This window comes from Cyprinus carpio, chromosome A7 (assembly GCF_018340385.1).
Source record: "Cyprinus carpio isolate SPL01 chromosome A7, ASM1834038v1, whole genome shotgun sequence".
In the NCBI taxonomy this organism is placed as follows: domain Eukaryota; kingdom Metazoa; phylum Chordata; class Actinopteri; order Cypriniformes; family Cyprinidae; genus Cyprinus; species Cyprinus carpio.
In genome coordinates this window covers 33,611,877-33,634,588 of record NC_056578.1, presented here as the reverse complement: position 1 = coordinate 33,634,588, position 22,712 = coordinate 33,611,877, and the positions used below count along the sequence as shown (strand labels likewise).

General features: G+C 36.1%; 1 protein-coding gene across 1 annotated transcript in view; it reads right to left on the bottom strand.

Moving 5' to 3' along the window:
- Positions 1-22,712, bottom strand: part of LOC122145793 (semaphorin-5B-like) — a 124,243-nt gene that overhangs the window by 53,474 nt on the left and 48,057 nt on the right. The window lies entirely within an intron of this gene.

The following is a 22,712-nucleotide window of genomic DNA, read 5'->3' as shown; positions in this document are numbered from 1 at the left end:
AGGGCATTAAACGTTTCAAGTTACATCAACAAATTTAGGGTGAGTGTTGTTCTATCGTCTTCTAGCAAATCTAGATAATAAGGCTGGATAACGCTGCTGCACCAATTTGATCAGCGCAAAAATATAAGGGCTAAGTTAGAGTTTAGCTTTAAACTCCGTCCACCTCAGCTTTTTGTAACTCGTAAGAGATAGTAGAAATAACAGCAGGGCTCCCGATAATCCATGTTTATTTGCATCAGTGGTTCTGATAGGTTTGCTGTGATAGGAACTTCTTCACTTGATATGAAGTATTTTAAATACTGTTGCCATTTTTAGATTGCCATGTATCGTAATAAACCTTAAAGGCCCATTCACACCAAACTATAAAGTATAGATATATAGTTTTAAAAAATCGTTCACAGTATTAAAAAAAGAGCCCACACCACAGCTTTAATGATAAATACATAGAAAAACAATATCGTTGGAATCACTTTCAGAATTTTTTTGAAATGAACGATGAACGATGAAAAACATTGACAGCCAATCAGAATTCTGCTATAACAAGCTCGAGAATTTAAAGCAGAGGATGAGCGTGTGCTTAGAATAAATAGATTTTATCGTTCGCTGGTGTGGACACTATCGTTATCTTAATAGTTATCATTCTTTGTGTGAATGGGGCTTTAGTCTGACAGTTTCTGGAAGTTATTGTTATATTTTAAATTTTTATTATCTGTAACCTGAAGCTTTAATTGATTGTTCACATTTGTATAGCAGTTTTCCAGGGATCCCCAACACAAACATGATAAAGCTATTCAGTAATGGTTAAGAGAGATAGGGACATCCTTTGAAATATTACTGATCTCTTTACAGTCTATTGGCATGTTTGTAACATTATATAAAATATTAATTATTCTTCATAATTTATTTTAAATATAGTGTAATTTACATTGTAATAATTTAAAATGCAAATGAAAGTAATTCAAAATGTATCTGAAATCAATTAAATATGTAAACCAATATAATTATCTTCACAGATTGTTTTAAAGGACTCCCATCCATACTGTTGCAGCACTGTACCAGACAGCACACTATTCAGAACTGAGAATTAATGCAGTTCCTCCTGTACAGAGCTGCACTGAATGGAGCAGAGCTGGCACAAACCTAGATCAATGGTAACTAAGAGAATTATCAAATTCTTTAATAAATGACATAATCAATAAACTTTGATTAATAATATTAACATGCCCCATTGGTATGCCTAGAGAGTCAAGCCAGGTCCTGTCAGTGGGATGGTGGTCCTGTTTGCAAGAGAGGAAACTCGGAGAGTCACCTTTAGAGTGGTTAAGGTAGGAGTAGAGTGTCTAATATTGATACATCATCTTTTCATATCTTGCTTTTATTTATAATATATAACATGCCTAATTGATTAGCCCTAGCAGAAAAAAAAAGAAAAAAACACAATCATATTGATTATGGCTCCATTCATTATGTATGCAACTTGTAATGACAGTGGAATTTTTTTATTTTTCTTAATGGTTAATTTACACTATACCGTTGTTTTTCATCTCAGGAGAATGTTTACAGTGATGTCACCAGTGATCTGACTGACCTATCAGTCCTCCAAGTGGCAGAAGTGCTATAAATATAGTAGTGTTATAAAAATATAGTAACACACCATTACACTGTCACAGTTATTAGTATTTGTATTTTACATAAATATTAAAACTGTATCAATGTTTTTAAAATTTAAGTGTGGATATTTACATTTACATTACACTGGTTAGCAAGAAACCATATTAAAGTTATATATATATATATATATATATATTTGCACTTACATAATATTTAATTTACATTTTATTTCATTTTGTAGTCTGTACAAATAAAACCAAATGAATCCATCCCAAGTTTTTTGTGTAAGGTCAGATCTTTTTCTGTAAGACCGACTGAAAGGTGGACCATGAAGAGGAGGAATTCATCGAAGGGCTTCAGAGACTGACACTGTCAAAATAAATGTTAAATAATTATGATACATGCATGTAACGTGTGCATCAAAAAGTGAAAATAAATATAACATTTTCTTTCTCTGTCACAAACAATACAATATCAATATTTACCATTGCATTGCTTGTTATTCCAACTTCTCTCCTCGTTGTAGCTGTCCTTGCTCTAGTCTCACGAACCATGTGGAATGCAGGTTCAATAACTCTCCAAAAGGCCATTAAATGGTTCTACATCTCAAATCTAGATTGAATGAGAGATGTTTTCAGAAAATACACACCAAACAATGTAAAAAGTTTGTTTGCCTACACTGAACCTAAAGAATACTTTAAAAATGTATAATGTATTGATATACAAGTAAAAAAAAAAAGTCTGTAAGTCTGTAAAAAGATTTCAGCTGGGGTTTTAGCTTATTCTCCCTCGTGTCATTCTAAACCGTTATGAATTTCTTCTGTGGGGTCTATCTAAATAGCTGACTGACGGTAACATTATTTACAAAATTTCTGTATGCCAATGAAGAAAGCAAGCCATATGAGTTTACAACGACATAATGTTGAGTATATAATGACAGATTTATTTTTATTTTTGGGTGAATCATCTATAAACACGTATTGCCTTGATCCACAGAAGAGGTTTTTAAACAAACAGGCAACCACAGCGACAAAAAATAAATAAATAATGACAATTTAAAAATTCACAATAGGCTTACATTGTGCTCGGTAATATAGTAATAAGGGTTTAGATCTTACTTAGTGTAGATTAGCAGGCTGTTGTCATTCTTGAAGTGGCGCCTGCAGACTGTAGTATCAGAACGATGTTAAAATTCTTACATCTAACGTTACTACTCTGAATCCAATTATTTCAAGTTTCTTCATCCAGGGGAGAAGAGTGAAAAACCTTTGAGGAGCCTCACAAAACGCGACACAGCAATAGCTGTGTAAACCTCCCTCACGGATGTTTATGGAACTCTTCATTAAATAATTATTTTACTGTGGTATACTTAATTTGTTGTATTATAGCAAAATGTATAAATATTATTTCACAATCATCATTTACTGACAAACATTTGCAACTGGTAATGCACTCACACTACGGCAGAATACAGACCGGAACCTTTTATGCGGCCTGAGATTTCACATGAAATACGTAGTCTATTGCCCGTTTCTGCAGACCAACTACCCCATAGTGGTCGGGAGCATTTCCGTTGTGTTGTGAGAATTTCATTGTGTTGTGGCTTAATGTCGCTGTGTTGTGAGAATTACGTTGTGTTGTGGCGTAATGTCATTGTGTTGTGAGAATTTCGTTGTGTTGTGGCGTAATGTCGTTGTGTTGTGAGAATTTTGTTGTTTTGTGGCTTAATGTCGTTGTGTTGTGAGAATTTTTCGTTTTGTTGTGGCTTAATGTATTTGTGTTGTGGCTTAATTTCTTTGAGAATTTATCTTATCACCGCATAAATAAACTCACTCAGCCTTGAACTACCAGGCCACCGTACTGATGTCTGTCAGCAAACATAAACAAAAAGCATGCTTCAGAACAGTTTTGAAAAGGTGCTTAGGTTTTGAGCCATGTATTATTACTATGAATTAGACTACTACTACTACTACTACTAGCTATTACCATCTTGTGCCCTGCATTAATAATTTACTCAAACTCACTTTTATAAGATAAAAAGAAGAAAAAAAAGAAAAAATCAGCCAAACATATCGGCCATCGGCTGCCTTGATTTCTAAATATCAGCACTGGCCAGAGAAAAACCCTTATCAGTCGACCTCTATTGCTGACACTTAAATTAAATGTTTTGCCACTTTTGCACTTGTTATTAATGCATTTTGAATGCAAAGGGCACTTTATTTATTTATGTATTATTATTATTATTATTATTATTATTATTATTATTATTATTATTATTATATTTCTTTTTTTATTATTAATGTTTATTTGTTATGCATGTTTATTAAAAACAGGTTTTGTAATAACCAATTGTTCCGGTACAGACCATTGACACTGATGAAAATTCAGATTTGGATCTTTAGACTTTGAGAACCCCTGCTCTATTTAGTTAACCACTTAAGCTTATATATATATATATATATATATTCACTCAGAACTCAGATGTTGTATTAATAAGAATGAGTAAACCCTTACAAAAAAAGTACTAAGGGAGAACAAGAAACAAGAAATACATGTCCAGAAAGCATGGATTTTCCGTATTTCATGCAAAAAAAGCACACCATTATCATGGTACTGTAAATGTCCAAACTATAATCATATGTTCACAAACATGGTACATGTCCAATGAAACATGGTCTCATGATGGTATGATGGAATTATGATATACAATCATAATATATACAGTCGTGGCCAAAAATATTAGCCCCCTTGGTAAATATTATCAAAAAAGGCTGTGAAAATTCATCTGCATTGTTAATCCTTTTGGTCTTTTATTTAAAAAATTCACAAAAAATTTATAATTTCATTGGATAATAAGAATTTAAAACGGAGGGGAAATATCATTATGAAATGAATGTTTTTCTCAAATACTAGTTGGTCACAATTATTGGCACCCCTATAAATTCTTATGAATAAAATATCTCTGAAGTACATTCCCATTCATATTCACAATTTTGAGCACTCCAGCATGATTATAAACATGAAATCATCCAGCTCTGGCTTCTTGTTTCACAGAAATATAAAGAGGAGGGAAAACAAAGCCCAAATTCCCTTAATCATCCATCACAATGAGAAAAACCAAAGAATATATTTCTGATGTGCAGCAAAAGATAATTGAGCTTCGCAAATTTCCACCATCAGGGCAATAATTAAGAATTTCCAACCAACAGAAAATGTCACAAAACTGACTGGAAGAGGACGTGTGTCTATATCGTCCTAATGTGCAGTGAGAAGGAGACTTTGAGTAGCTAAAGACTCTCCAAGGGTCACAGCTGGAGAATTGCAGAAAATAGTTGAATCTCTGGTTCAGAAAACCTTTAAAAAAATTGTCAAACAGAACCTACATCAACATATGTTGTTTGGGATATTCAGCATATTCAGTTATCAGCCATGATTGGAACTTTAAATGGGAATGGCTTCTATGATCAGATGAAACTAAAAATTGAGATTTTTAACAGCAAACACTCAAGAAGAGGTTTGGTGAACACAGAGAAAAAAGTACCCCATGTGTACAATGAAATATACTGCTGTATTTTTGATGTTGTGGGCCTATATTTCTGCTGGAGGTCCTGGACATCTTGTTTAGATACATGGCATGATGGATTCTATCAAATACCAACAGATAAAAAAATCAGTAAGTGACTGACTCTGTTCGAAATCTTATAATGGGATATGTTTGGATCTTCCAACCAGACAATAATCCAAACACAAACCTCAAAAACAACACAGAAATGGGTCACTGAGCTCAAAACCAAGCTTTTGCTATAGCCATTCCAGTCCTCTGACCTGAACCCTACGGAAAATGAGAGGAGTGAACTGAAGAGGAGAAGCACCAACATGGAGCTGGGAATCTAAAGGGTCTGGAGTGATTCTGGATGAAGGACTGGCCTCTGATCTCTTGTCAGGTGTTCTCTAACCTCATCAGGCACTATAGGAGAAAATTTTGACCTGTTAAACGGGCAAATGGAGGTTTCAAAAAGTATTGAATAAAAGGGGGCCATTAATTGTGGCCAATGTGTATTAGAGAAAAACATTTATTTCATAATGATATTTCCCCCCATTTGAAATTCTTATTATTCAATGAAAGGATACATTTTTGTGAATTTTTAAAATAAAAGACCAAAAGGATTAACAATGCAGATGAATTTTCACAGCCTTTTTTGATCATATTTACCAAGGGGGCCAATATTTTTGGCCACGACTGTAGCACTGTATATTGTATTACCATGATAAATGTAAAAAAAAATATATATATATATACACACACACATACACACACACACACACATATATTATTGCGGTTTTATCATGGTACATGACAAAGAAGTTGTATTATGCTGATACAATATGTCCAAAAACAGTATTATCATTATGGTTTTCAATGGTCCATGTACAAAAATATGCTATTTTCATGGTATATGTCTGGACGACAATGGTATCATCTAAAAAAAAAAAAAAAAAAAAAAAAAAATATATATATATATATATATATATATATATATTAATCAAAATTAAAACATGACCTACTTCCATTCAGCTCTGGGTCAGTGAAGAAATGTATATATTATAATTAAAATATGTTATTTAAAGCAGCTAAGCTAATGCTTGAGCTTTTGACTGTGATAATGACTAATGGACTTACTGGTGGTACTATCACATTACTAATCTAATGCAAATTCCAAGAATTTGTGATACATGAATCTTCATCAACATTTTTCATAATCTCCTTACCACTATGTAATTCTGGACACATATTTAACACAGACAGGCCAAGTGTTGTGCTCCTCTGTGACCCGACTACACTGGTATTAAAGCTGGATGCAGTGTGTCATTAGGTCACAGGGTCATTTTCAATGTGGGTCTTAGTACTTAAGACTGTGCCATAGGCTTTTAATCCTTCTAAATGCTGGAAGCACACAACACAGTCTTCAGTCAGCCTTAAACACATGTGTCTGCCCGTCTATCTGTGTATCTATTTACCTGCCAATCTGTTTTTATTTATCTGTTAAATACAGATGGTAGAGTGGAATGACAGATGATTTTCAAAGAGAAAAATGTGATATGACCACACAGCAGATGGAGTGGTCCATGCATGTCAGTCTACACAGCTTCCTCAAAGGTTTGAGTTCAGAGTTCAAATGGCTGTTGCCATGGATTCAGCTTTCCAAAGTTCCAATGTTTCTCCAATTATCAATGTAAACAGCAGTCATTAAACATTTTGCTTCATGCTCATTAACAGATTCTCAAACAGAATGTGCACACTTCTACTTCATACTAAAAGTACATACTGACCTGATGACTGTTAATACATACTCGTACTAATACAATACAATATCAGTCAAAAGCAACTCAATATTTATTGCTACTAATTTCCAAATGTTCATAAAAACAATAAATGCATAATTCCCATATTTCAATAACTCCTTTATTACATTTGAATAATAGAAGTATACATTATGGGTAACACTTCATTTTAAGGTGTTCTTGTTACACGTTACATGTACATAGTCTTATATTAACAATTAATTATGCATAATTACATGCAAGCAACCCTAAGCCAAACCCTAACCCTAACCATATAGTAAGTACATGTACTTAATTAATATTACTCAGTACTTAAATGAATAATTACACTGTAACAAGGTCACCTTAAAATAAAGTGTAACCAAATAATGTAGTGACAGAAAAAGTTAAACAATTAAACTTATATTCTAAAGAATAAATCTATAAAACCTTACATTTTACATTGTTCAAAGATGTCACCCTTTGTCTAGATAACAGATCTGCACACTTTGTTCCTTCTCTAAACCAGTGTCATAGGGTGAATCCTGGGATGTTTTTTTAAGCAGAATTGAATGAGTTCCCATATTAAGTCAAGTCCAAAGCAGCTTCACTTAAACAGAAAAATAACAGTTAAAATGCATAGATTATGAATCAACTTCAGTTCATCACTATCCAGTCCAACTCATCCATTTAAAATGTTATTATCATTATTAATAAAAATCCTAGCTGTGCTAAATTTAAGCACAAATTCACCTGTAGAGGCAGAATCAAGGCTTGTGCTGTTCATTTTGACACGTGAGACTGCATGCTGCACAGAGCGGGACACTTTTAACAGAAAACGAAATGGTGTATACAGTATACAATAGTACATGTTTGCATATCATTACTAAGTAATTAATATGCTGACTAGATGCTGTATTATTAATCCAAGTCCAACATCACGTGATATATTTTCCTTTTTTGGAGGGAAATTTGAAGACAGTGTGGAAAGTCATAAGTTCTCCTCTTTAGTATTTTATCCTTATTGTTGTCTGCACATAGAGTTGATTAATTGACCGTCAACCATCAACATATTCTGGTGAACTTGTGTCATACGTTATATTTATAAATATGTAGAGAAAGAATATAAAAACAAAAGTTAATCAAGGTCATGTACTAACTATTACAAGGTCAGCAGTTTGCATAAGGCACCAAAAATGAACGAAATGTCAACTGTGTTACCTGTCAACTGTGTTACCCATCAACTGTAACAAAGTTGACAATGTTGCCAATTCAGTGTCAATTTTTGCTCCCACTGGGTGTTGTTGAGAAAAAAATAAATATTCACAAACTATTGTCATTAAACAGAAATTACATAAGAATTGCCTAAAACCATGAAAAACAACTGATCTAATCACGGCTACACTTTCTATAAACCCCGTATCCATAATATTATATACATATTATATTCACATTTGTCAAAGGTTAAAAAGCATTCAGAATTCCTTCTGATTGTCTTAAACCTATATAATATTATAGATTTGGCATATATCTATTTCTGCTTAGTCATGACTGATAAAGTGTTATGATGTTATTGTATAAATCCATACAACTTGAACTGTCATGATGCATTATAAAACGTCATTTACCTTTGTATATATATATATATATATATATATATATATATATATATATATATATATATATATGTGGTCCAAACTAGTTATTGGCATTGGTAAAATCTACTATTGGTCGACCTCTAGACTTCAGATGAAAAGTTTTCATGTCATGAGAAACTGGTAGTGTATATGTCCAATAAGTATACAGGTCCTTCTCAAAAAATTAGCATATTGTGATAAAAGTTCATTATTTTCCATAATGTAATGATAAAATTAAACTTTCATATATTTTAGATTCATTGCACACCAACGGAAATATTTCAGGTCTTTTATTGTTCTAATACTGATGAAAACCCAAAATTCCTATCTCAAAAAATTAGCATATCATGAAAAGGTTATCTAAACGAGCTATTAACCTAATCATCTGAATCAACTAATTAACTCTAAACACCTGCAAAAGATTCCTGAGGCTTTTAAAAACTCCCAGCCTGGTTCATTACTCAAAACCGCAATCATGGGTAAGACTGCCGTCCAGAAGGCCATCATTGACACCCCTCAAGCGAGAGGGTAAGACACAGAAAGAAATTTCTGAACGAATAGGCTGTTCCCAGAGTGCTGTATCAAGGCACCTCAGTGGGGAGTCTGTGGGAAGGAAAAAGTGTGGCAAAAAAACGCTGCACAACGAGAAGAGGTGACCGGACCCTGAGGAAGATTGTGGAGAAGGACCGATTCCAGACCTTGGGGGACCTGCGGAAGCAGTGGACTGAGTCTGGAGTAGAAACATCCAGAGCCACCGTGCACAGGCGTGTGCTTTTGAACCAGAAACAGCGGCAGAAGCGCCTGACCTGGGCTACAAAGAAGCAGCACTGGACTGTTGCTCAGTGGTCCAAAGTACTTTTTTCGGATGAAAGCAAATTTTGCATGTCATTCGGAAATCAAGGTGCCAGAGTCTGGAGGAAGACTGGGGAGAAGGAAATGCCAAAAATGCCTGAAGTCCAGTGTCAAGGACCCACAGTCAGTGATGGTCTGGGGTGCCATGTCAGCTGCTGGTGTTGGTCCACTGTGTTTTATCAAGGGCAGGGTCAATGCAGCTAGCTATCAGGAGATTTTGGAGCACTTCATGCTTCCATCTCCTGAAAAGCTTTATGGAGATGAAGATTTCGTTTTTCAGCACGACCTGGCACCTGCTCACAGTGCCAAAACCACTGGTAAATGGTTTACTGACCATGGTATTACTGTGCTCAATTGGCCTGCTAACTCTCCTGACCTGAACCCCATAGAGAATCGTGTGGGATATTGTGAAGAGAAAGTTGAGAGACGCAAGACCCAACACTCTGGATGAGCTTAAGGCCGCTATCGAAGCATCCTGGGCCTCCATAACACCTCAGCAGTGCCACAGGCTGATTGCCTCCATGCCACGCCGCATTGAAGCAGTCATTTTCTGCAAAAGGATTCCCGACCAAGTATTGAGTGCATAATGAAACATAATTATTTGAAGGTTGACTTTTTTTGTATTAAAAAACACTTTTCTTTTATTGGTCGGGATGAAATATGCTAATTTTTTGAGATAGGAATTTTGGGTTTTCATGAGCTGTATGCCAAAATCATCAGTATTAAAACAATAAAAGACCTGAAATATTTCAGTTGGTGTGCAATGAATCTAAAATATATGAAAGTTTAATTTTTATCATTACATTATGGAAAATAATGAACTTTTATCACAATATGCTAATTTTTTGAGAAGGACCTGTATATGCAAAATACCAGAACGTCTGTATCTGGTCATACTCCCATATCATAAATTTCAAATTAATAGAACACATCCCTTTGTTGTGAGTAAAGTATGTGATTCGAGCAACTGATGTACTGAGATGTTCAACACGACGCACTGAAATCTGGCATACCATGTAGTATGGAGAGTATGAAAGTCATTCTGCTATTTTCTGCAATAAGGCTGTATGGGACAGTCAAAATATCACATGCATCTCACCCACAGAGAAATGAGCATTTAAAAAATTGGTTTTCTGAGCCTCATCATTTGAAATCACTTTGTGGCACATAATCTCTCATGAAAGTCTCAAAAGTCAAGCTTTCATCCAGCGGCTTGTATAAGTCATTTTCTCCCCCCAGTGCCCAGAACGCTGGATATATTCGATTGAGGATTATCAGAGCGATTTACCACATTAGAGCTGTATATGAAAAGACAAAATTGATAGAAAGCATGCTGCTAAAGGCAAATTTACAGTGAGGTCCAAACAGAAAATTAAAAATGTTTCTATTATGCATAATTTACTAATATAATATTATAAATTTTTATAATTTAATTTAATACAATAAAATATATTATTTTTATTATGTATTTTATCATGTATTAACTTGCTGTATTAACTAAATCTGATTAACATGATTTGAGATGATCCAAAGGGCATTTTGATGTCAAGTAAATATTCAGTTTTTACTCTTAACAACCATAAAATATTTATTTTCAGACACAATGCACCTAGATAAGTGAAGTTTAATTAGGTATGCAACTTTGTTTGATCAGTTTTATTGAATGCTTGAACACAGGAAACACAAAGTGCCTGTGGGGTTTCTAATCACTTCCTCCATTAGTGTTAAATATTAACCTGCCTGTGTTCTGCCCGCCAACTTGAAATCAATGATGATAGCATTTCACAAATGTGCACAAACACAGATAGCAGATGGTTTAGTGATGAATTCTCTGCTAAGTGTCTTTCACTCTCTCTTATTCTCTCTCTCTCTCTCTCTCTCTCTCTCTCTCTTATTCTCTCTCTCTATGCCTCCCTTTGCTTTTAATCTTTGGATGACATTCTGAAAGCCACTTGTCTAAAACTTAATTCTCATTTCCGGATACTTGTGCTCTACTTGGCACAAAAGTGGTGTTATATAAAACTCCTTCTCTCTCCCATCATCCTCCTCTTTCCTGCTCCATCCTTGTCTAATCATTTGTCATTTAATCAATGATCAGATAACCTCTGACGTTTTTTTAATGAATGAGACATAGGTTGTGTAGGTTTGCTAACTTCACTAAATTGACATCTAGGCTTATTGGGCCATGGCCCACAAATACCAAATTCTCAAAAGGAATAGTAAGGAGAGATAGAGATAGAGAAAGAGAGAAGTGTAAAATGGTAAGACTGATGTGACACATATGAACTCAAAGGAAAAGAGAAAATATAATCGCGTACAGTGGCGGCTCGGTGAAAATGGGAGGAGGACGATTTAATGTTAATCAAATTCACAATACATTTCAGTTCATGTCTCAGAATGTGTATTTTTTGTTTGTAATTTCACCACTGTAAAACCATAACATGTTAGTGAAGTTGGAAAGCGCCACTTTTCTATCACTAATGTGCCGAATCTGCTGATGTAATTACAACCGCTAGGTGATAGAGAAGGGGAGGGGAAGGCCGGAGGAGGAAAGCTGAGCTCTTGTGCCTCCGTTGGTAAAAAAAAAATTAGCCAATTACCATTAAGTGTTCACTATCAGCGCTGAGGAGCGTTGAGAAAAGAAACCTCGTAGGGGCTGGTATATCAACCAATCATCATATGTAAATAAATTATGTGATATTAGTTTAAATGTCTCCCACTGCACTGATAATGTACAAAGTAGGGCTACTTATGATGAGTAGCGATACTGAATATTTGATCGCCAACAGATTTACCAAGCTGTCATTCAAACAGTATATATACAAATTAAAAATAAAGGGAGAACACGCTTAAGCTAAATATAGGCTACAGCAGTCTGTTTAATTAAGTGGCAAAACAGGCAGCTGTCTTTTAACACAGACTTTTAAAAAGGGATGGATGTTTGCTTCAAGTGATAGGCCAGGTAATTTAAGTTATATTATCTTGCTGTATGTGTCATTTTCTTTAAATTCGGGCTGAAATGTAAGTAGCGATTGTCTTTTTTCCTCTACTGTGACGTCTATCCAAGTGAAATGGCATCTGAAATGAGAGAGCGGGACTTGATTTTGTCCTTTCGGGAATTGATTGGATCATTGGAAGTTGGGGTGTTGCTAACAAAATGGAGGCAGATCTGAATGGCAGTTTGCAGTTAGTTGTGGGGAGGATTTCTCTGCATTGTTTTCCCTGGGGACACCCTAGCATGAAGAATTTTTTTATTTATTGAGGAAGACGATGGCGATCAATGGCACAAAACATACCTAACAATGCTCGCCTGAATGACTGAGCGCGTCCTCCATCAGGTTAAGTCATATTCATAAAAAATAGTTTGCGATGTGTAATGTTATGGTAATATCCTTTCAATTTTTAAGGGTAGTGTACTCCCCCGTGGCTTGCGTCAGCACTGTTCAATGCACTGATTTCCATAAAGTGAAGCATCAGCTTCAGTTTTTCCCCCTGTTGTTTATCCCAGCATTTACCCTCACATCACTAGCTCCGCCCTTGGGCTATAGCTCGTGACCGGAAGAAAAGATGAATCATTTTGAGGGGGAGGGGAGGTTAATGTTTTTGATTAACCCTCTGGGGTCAACTAACGCGCATACGCATTTTGTGGCATCTTCTCCTGATAACACCGAAAAGAACTTAAATTATACTTTCAGTTTTGATCGTACAGATAAGTGCAATACATCAATCGAATCTGTAAAGGGTCTACTTTTATTAGTATACACACATGATAACAACAAAACTTTGGAAAATAAAGAAAACAAACGGGGTGCGCTGTCTGCAGCCTTGGTCTACGGTGATCTTCATTTAGAAATGCATCATTAAAATGAACTGTAACTCAGTAAATACTCAACAAAGAGACATGAGATATATATCTATAGAAAGCTTGACATTTCTACTTTTAAACTAAGCAAGTCTTATTGAAAACAAATATTCTGTGATAAAGTAATCGATATGAAAACAACGCGATGTCACGTCTTTCACATCTCCTTTCATTATATCTTATGCGACCATGCCTTCGCGCTGAGTGTGCTATTGATATTACAATTGACAACGTGAAGCATGTGGCGAAATGCACACATCACAGCAAACAAAGCAGCAAGCCTGTTCTTCTTCAAGTTTTTTTTTTTACATTTTACTGTTCGCTTCGCGCTGAGAATAATATGATATAATTCAAATCAAAAACACTGGACTACTATATAAAAAAGAATTAAATTACCTCATAAAAAAGAACAAAAACACTAGATCCATCATATCATAAACAATATAATTTTTCTTATTAAACTAATAGACTTGTATTAGTTTTCACATAACTTGTACACATTTTACTAGTTAGACTTTTTCCAAACTATAATTCCTGACTAAATGTATAATCAAGTGAAACATTATGAAGTTTCATTCACATCATCTAAAATGTTTCAGGATGCCAGGATTTTTTATTTTTTTTTATTTTTTTTTGTTCCATAACATAGACAGCATTACGATATAAAAGTTATATGAGTTATAATGTTGCTAGCTTAATGTCAGTAAAGAATGATAAGACAAAACTTTACTGTGGCTATTCTCTGTTCACGAATGTAGCCATATATGTTTTTAACTTTATATATTGTATAGTCCCACATACAAAGCATGCTTGTGTTCATGAATATCTGCTCTGGTGTAAATATTTTGAATTTGTTATACCCGGGATCCTCTGAAGTGTAAATGTATCAAGTAAGCTGTAAATATCACTGATAATATGTGTGCTATGTGGTAATTGTTTTCCCCCCTATAAATTACTACTAGTATGAGTGACCATCTCAATAATGTTAATAATGCAGTTTATTTGTGTAAACAGCATGCTTAATTTTTTATTTTAGATGTGAGGATAACAGTGCAAAAGAACCTGTTGCAAAGCAAGCCAATGCAAATAAGCAGCCTACTCAGGAACCTGGAACACAGCTTTGATCAAGCGAGGCACACACTCCCATGAGTCTCTTCAAAAAAAAAAAACTTAATGTCCTTCAGTGCACATAAACAGTATACATTTTGGAAATGCCAGGTATCATTTATATATTTCAACATGACACAATACCAGTCAAAAGCTTTTGAACAATAAGATTTTTAATGTTTTTGTAAAGAATTCTCTTCTGCTCACCAAGCCTGCAATTATTTGATCCAAAATACATAAAATTGCATTTGCTAAAGCAGTAAAATTGTGAAATATTTTTACTATTTAAAATAACTGCTTTCTATTTGAATATATTTTAAAATTTAATTTATTCCTGTGATCAAAGCTAAATGTTCGGCATCATTACTCCAGTCTTACTCCAAGTGTAACAATATACACTATACCATTCAGAAGCTTGGAGTCGGTATACATAGAAATTAAAACTTTTATTTAGCAAACAAGTGATGATAAAGACATGTATCATGTTACAAACTATGCTGTTCTTTCAGTTCATCAAAAAAAAAAAAAAAACTGAAAAAAAAAAATCCTCAGCTCTTTTCAACATTAATAATAATAATAATAATAATATATGTTTTTTTTTGAGTACCAAATCAGAATATTAGAATGTGTGACTGGAGTAATGATACTAAAAATTCAGCTTTGAAAGTCAGCTTTGAAGTGAAGTGACATTGACTGAAAGTGCACCCATACACAGCAGTGAACACACACACACCATGAACACACAACCGGAACAGTGGGCAGCCATTTATGCTGTGGTGCCAGGGGAGCAGTTGGGGGTTTGGTGCCTTGCTCAAGGGCACCTAAGTCGTGGTATTGATGGCCCGAGACTCAAACCCACAACCTTAGGGTTAGGAGTCAAACTCTCTAACCATTAGGCCACGACTTCCCCTAAATTGTTCCCCTTTGATTGTTCCTAATAAACTATTTAACTGCACTCACAAGTAAATCTCAAGTTATTTTGTGGGATAATTAAATATATTCTAAATAAACTACAAACCTAAAAATATATACATTTATTTTGTCCTAACATTCTTTCTTGTAACTCTTCCCTCACACACTTGACTGAAAGGCTCATTAAGCAGCTCATTATGCAGGCCTTTGTCTTCTCAGGTGTGAATAACACTAATGTTCATGATAGTTGATGCCTACTCGCATATGCCCTTTCGAAACAAAAAGTGTCTTAGAAAATTTAAATCAATCTATTGTTTTCTGTGAGCGAGTAAACAAGATGATTTTCACATCATTTTAAAGAAAAAAATTCTAGGCTACAAGGTCCATGTTTGGCAGTCTTGTGAACAAATTATCTGAATGTGTTTTATGACCTTATTTCAGTGACTTCAAAATTTTAGTTTTTCACTAACCACGCATAAACATTGTTTTCTCAAAAACACAGTCATGTGCATACATGCTATTTGCATATTATTGTAGCCCAGTTTGAACTGAATATAGTGTTTTCAGACTTTAGCCATGTATATGTTGATAAGCAACTGAAAAAAGCACAAAAGTCAGGGCATGTCAAACTTCTCCAGGCCCCCAAAACCCCCTTAGACCCAAGAGGGTTAAAGATTATGAGGGCACATGAATTAAAAAAAAAATAATAATAAAGTGCACAGATAAATCATTTATAATAAATAATACAGTATTCCATTAAAAAATTATAATTTTCGATTTTTATTTCATGATGACTTTAAGTTTTCTGACTAAAAGCAACCAAAAAGCCATTTTAAAGTGGTTAAGCAAATAATAATAATAATAATAATAATAATAATAATAATAATAATCGGCAGGGATCCCCAGACCAATACAATTAGTGTGCCTCCTCTATTTTAAAACCCATGAGCCGCCACTGGTGGCGTATCCATCCCCAGAGTGCAATGCTGGATTAAACTAATGAAACACTCTTCGAAATCACCTCTCCAAAAAAAACACAAAAAAAACAAAAAGACCCTTAAAAAAAAAAGCTCCAAAAATATATCTCTCTCCCCCTTATATCTCCCTCCCTTCCTTCCCTACATAAACAATCACTCTTTTTAATATACACTGAACAAAATTATAAACGCAACACTTTTGTTTTTGCCCCCATTTTTCATGAGCTGAACTCAAAGATCTAAGTGTTTTTCTATTTACACAAAAGACCTATTTCTTTCAAATATTGTTCACAAATCTGTCTAAATCTGTGTTAGTGAGCACTTCTCATTTGCCGAGATAATCCATCCACCTCACAGGTGTGGCATATCAAGATGCTGATTAAACAGCATGATTATTGCACAGGTGTGCCTTAGGCTGGCCAAAATAAAAGGCCACTCTAAAACGTGCAGTTTTATCACACAGCACAATGCCACAGATGTCGCAATTTCGGAGGGAACATGCAATTGGCATGCTGACTGCAGGAATGTCCACCAGAGCTGTTGCCCATGAATTGAATGTTCATTTCTCTACCATATGCCGTCTCCAAAGGCGTTTCAGAGAATTTGGCAGTACATCCAACTCACAACCGCAGACCACGTGTAACCACACCAGCCCAGGACCTCCACATCCAGCATCTTCACCTCCAACATCGTCTGAGACCAGCCACCCGGACAGTTGCTGTAACAATTGGTTTGCATAACCAAAGAATTTCTGCACAAACTGTCAGAAACCGTCTCAGGGAAGCTCATCTGCATGCTCGTCGTCCTCATCGGGGTCACGACCTGACTGCAGTTCATCATCGTAACCGATATGAGTGGGCAAATGCTCACATTCGATGGCGTCTGGCACTTTGGAGAGGTGCCCGGTTTTCACTGTACAGGGCAGATGGCAGACAGCGTGTATGGCGTCGTGTGGGAGAACTGTTTGCTGATGTCAACGTTGTGGATCGAGTGGCCCATGGTGGCGGTGGGCTTATGGTATGGGCAGGCGTATGTTATGGAAAACTAACACAGGTGCATTTTATTGATGGCATTTTGAATGCACAGAGATACCGTGACGAGATCCTGAGGAAGCCCATTGTTGTGCCATTCATCCACGACCATCACCTCATGTTGCAGCATGATAATGCACGGCCCCATGTTGCAAGGATCCGTACACAATTCCTGGAAGCTGAAAACATCCCAGTTCTTGCATGGCCAGCACACTCACTGGACATGTCACCCACTGAGCATGTTTGGGATGCTCTGGATCGACGTATACGACAGCGTGTTCCAGTTCCTGCCAATATCCAGCAACTTCGCACAGCCATTGAAAAGGGAGTGGACCAACATTCCACAGGCCACAATCAACAACCTGATCAACTCTATGTGAAGGAGATGTGTTGTACTGCGTGAGGCAAATGGTGGTCACACCAGATACTGACTGGATTTCGGCGTTGTCCATTAAGCACAATTTTCCAGGGATTTCACGGATCTTCTGTTCAATGAGATCGTATGGAGCTACAAATCAACCAGAGAAAAATGACAGACATATATGGTGAGCATGATTTCACCAAGTACAACATGTTCCTGGATCAACATTCCTATCAACCAATCAGAATTGAGATATAACTTTTCAGGAAATATCTGTTTTAGGCTCACAATCATGGTTAGGTGCTTCTACACCCTTGTTAATCAGCTATAATTTCCCACTGATTTTAGGAATAAATTTTAGGGTTAGGTTTAGGGGTAGAGATTGGGTTAAGTCTATATTTTTGGACAATAATGTTGATCCAGGATCATCAAAAGATGTTGATCCAGGAAAATGTCTTACTTGGCAAAATCACACAGACCGACATATACAGGTCCTTCTCAAAAAATTAGCATATTGTGATAAAAGTTCATTATTTTCCATAATGTAATGATAAAAATTAAACTTTCATATATTTTAGATTCATTGCACACCAACTGAAATATTTCAGGTCTTTTATTGTTTTAATACTGATGATTTTGGCATAAAGCTCATGAAAACACAAAATTCCTATCTCAAAAAATTAGCATATCATGAAAAGGTTCTCTAAACGAGCTATTAACCTAATCATCTGAATCAACCAATTAACTCTAAACACCTGCAAAAGATTCCTGAGGCTTTTTAAAAACACCCAGCCTGGTTCATTACTCAAAACCGCAATCATGGATAAGACTGCCGACCTGACTGCTGTCCAGAAGGCCATCATTGACACCCTCAAGCGAGAGGGTAAGACACAGAAAGAAATTTCTGAACGAATAGGCTGTTCCCAGAGTGCTGTATCAAGGCACCTCAGTGGGAAGTCTGTGGGAAGGAAAAAGTGTGGCAAAAAACGCTGCACAACGAGAAGAGGTGACCGGACCCTGAGGAAGATTGTGGAGAAGGACCGATTCCAGACCTTGGGGGACCTGCGGAAGCAGTGGACTGAGTCTGGAGTAGAAACATCCAGAGCCACCGTGCACAGGCGTGTGCTTTTGAACCAGAAACAGCGGCAGAAGCGCCTGACCTGGGCTACAGAGAAGCAGCACTGGACTGTTGCTCAGTGGTCCAAAGTACTTTTTTCGCATGAAAGCAAATTTTGCATGTCATTCGGAAATCAAGGTGCCAGAGTCTGGAGGAAGACTGGGGAGAAGGAAATGCCAAAATGCCTGAAGTCCAGTGTCAAGTACCCACAGTCAGTGATGATCTGGGGTGCCATGTCAGCTGCTGGTGTTGGTCCACTGTGTTTTATCAAGGGCAGGGTCAATGCAGCTAGCTATCAGGAGATTTTGGAGCACTTCATGCTTCCATCTGCTGAAAAGCTTTATGGAGATGAAGATTTCGTTTTTCAGCACGACCTGGCACCTGCTCACAGTGCCAAAACCACTGGTAAATGGTTTACTGACCATGGTATTACTGTGCTCAATTGGCCTGCCAACTCTCCTGACCTGAACCCCATAGAGAATCTGTGGAATATTGTGAAGACAAAGTTGAGAGACGCAAGACCCAACACTCTGGATGAGCTTAAGGCCGGTATCGAAGCATCCTGGGCCTCCATAACACCTCAGCAGTGCCACAGGCTGATTGCCTCCATGCCACGCCGCATTGAAGCAGTCATTTCTGCAAAAGGATTCCCGACCAAGTATTGAGTGCATAACTGAACATAATTATTTGAAGGTTGACTTTTTTTGTATTAAAAACACTTTTCTTTTATTGGTCGGATGAAATATGCTATTTTTTTGAGAATTTTGGGTTTTCATGAGCTGTATGCCAAAATCATCAGTATTAAAACAATAAAAGACCTGAAATATTTCAGTTGGTGTGCAATGAATCTAAAATATATGAAAGTTCAATTTTTATCATTACATTATGGAAAATAATGAACTTTTATCATAATATGCTAATTTTTTGAGAAGGACCTGTACTGTACGTGCATCTGTGTGTTCAACAAATCACATTTTAATTCATCCCATGTCATAAAACACCAACCAGCTAGACTAACCTCATATAAGCTGCAACTGCCATATTTGTCTTTGCTTAAAAATGTGGGGTGAGGTAGTTGAGTCATCTGTGCTTCTTTAAAGCTACTGTATGTAATTTCTGTACAGTTTGTGCAGCAAATAGAACTGCAAAAACACATTTTCTCAGGTATAAAACCAGTAGACTTTTAAATAACTATAAATGTTCTTTAAAAACAACGGCAGCATTCAGCCTGTCACCATGATGCAAACATGAAATACCAGACATACAGTAATAGTTCTATACAGGTTTTTTTATACGATTGCGCTGCTTTTCCCATTTTTTTTTTTTTTTGTGTAAACATGGATATGTTTGACTGTTGCGCTCGCGTCTCTTGCATGAAACGGCTTTCTAAAACACTGCGCTCAAGTTAAAATAAGTTCACTCCCATCTTCTTCCACTGCCCGTGTCCCATCTTTGTCAACACAAAAACGCATTCTGTGTGAATGGCGCTTAGCCTATACGTATATGGTCCTTCACAGAGCGTGTCACATGTGAGCGGTCACGTGCACCGACATGCGGTTGGATCATTCTTTTATCTTTACTGTTATCACTGGCATATGGAAAATCGCGATCCCTCGATTTCTAAAAAACAAATTTTCGCGATCCCTCGATTTCTAAAAAAAATAAATCATGGCAAAACATAAAAAAAAAAAAAATTAATCTCCTTTTTTATGTATTTGCGCATTAGATCGGCCCTACGGGCATATGGGGTGCCCTGGAACTCTCAACTGCCTATTCACCCTTTGCGCAAACTAATCCTTCCCTCTGAGGAATTTCCCTCTTCTGCTTCAGTCATCTACCTTTTTCTTCTTGAGCATTCATACAAACCTTTATCTATTACAACTGTCTGGGCTAAGGATCTTAATGAGGATGTACATGTTTTATTTTCGGATCAGATATGGGGAATGTTTAAACTGTCTTCTAAAAACCCTAACCACCAAATGATTCATTGGAAATTGCTGCATAGGGTTTACTTGACTCCAATGAAACGTTTTCATATGAATCTGTCTTCTTCTCCTAAGTGCAATCTCTGTTCACAAGGATCTTTAGGCACATTTTTTGCATTTTTTTTGGGAGTGCCCCTCTCTCTCTCCTTTTTGGTCTCAGCTCTCACAGGACCTTTCTTATTTGTTGGGTACTGAGATTTGTTTGACTCCACGCCATTTTTTCATGAATGACTTTTGGGACCTTACCTTGTCCGTCCAACAAAGAGGTTTACTGTTAGCTGCTCTCACTGCAGCAAAAAAGTTGCTAGTCAATCGTTGGAATCCTCCTCACACAATGGACAGACGAACCTGGGCGGTATATTTGTTGGACATTATCTTGATGGAACTCTCAACTTCTCGTATACATGGGTCTAAAGTGAAAACTGTTAATTTATGGCATTCATCTTTTAATTTTGTGTCATCTTTTCTAAAATCTTTGTAAATATTATTTTATTGTATTTTATGTATTAATATTACTTAATTTATTTTTTATTATTATTATCTATTTTACTTTATGTATTTATTTATTATTTTTCTTCTCTACCCTTAAGTCTACCAGGGGGTGGGATGGGTTGGGATGGGTTCGAAATTTGTACAGTTGCTTCTTTGCTTGATACTACTGTTCACAGAAAAAAAAAAATCAATAAACAGTTGTTAACAAAAAAAAAAAAAAAAATTAATCGATAAAATTGGGAAAATCGCCCAGCCCTACTTTATATTAAGATTAGGCTAATAATCTTATTATAAGACTAGGCTACAGGCCACTGTTCACCTCTTAACTTAAATGTTCACTTCTCATGTCTCTTTTCTGTTCCTTTTTTAAAAATTATTATTTATTTATTTTGTTTGTGAGCATTCTGTGTGTTGGTCTGCTTGATATTTGACCATCACCTATTTTCTTCTCTTGTTCTAATGCACAGCCTCTTTAATTATATGCTGTTTTACCAATGGCTTCCCCTGACCTCCTCATTCCCTTTTTCTGCCACGTCTCCCTCGTCTGGGTTCACACAAATCTGGCTCCATTTTCCCTGTCCCATCCCATGCCAGCAGGAAGCCTCTCCTGGGAATTCCATCGCTGTCCTTCATTAGAGTTTCACACTCTGAGACAAAAAGCTCAGGGACATTAGTGAAGCTGTGCAGGACTTTGCTGTGGGCTGCAAGCAAAATGCAGAAATTGTGAGGAAAAACTTTTGTCTTCTAGCTCCACAGGAGGTTGAATTCAAGCCAGTACTGCAGGAGAATAGCTTGGTGAAGAGAAGTCAAGTGTGGATGAGAAACAGAAAAAGCTGGAACTAGTGACTTTTAAGGGGAAAAAAATTAAATAAACTGAACTGGGGAAAACATTGATTATTAGTTAGTCTGAGTATCAGATGTATGTCCAGATGTGATGTGCCCACAGTCTGCTCACTGACCATCTGATACATACTGCACATAAAACTGAACTGCACCTGAGAAAATCACAAGCTCCAATCAGACTGCCTGACCCCTAGACTAGAAGTAAATGTGTTGTTATAAGTCTGTTGGGGAAAAACATGTTTTAAATGTATACACTACCATTCGAAAGTTTGGGGTAAGGTTTTTTTTTTATTATTATTATTATTATTATTATTATTATTATTATTATTATTATTATTATTATTATAGAGGCAACATAAACACATCTTATTTCTGCTCTCATAAATAGTCTCTTTATCTAGATTATTTATTGTCTGCTTTTAGTAAAGAGCAGGGAGAGGGAGACAACCTTGTGCAAATAACTACTGATAAAGCAGTTGCCAGAGAAGGACAAAGTAAATAAACAAATGAAAAGGATGAGGAAAAAAAAAATGCTTCATTCTTTAACGCAGCATGAGACGATTTATGATGAAAGGCAAATAAGCCATCTGCAGGTGTAGAACA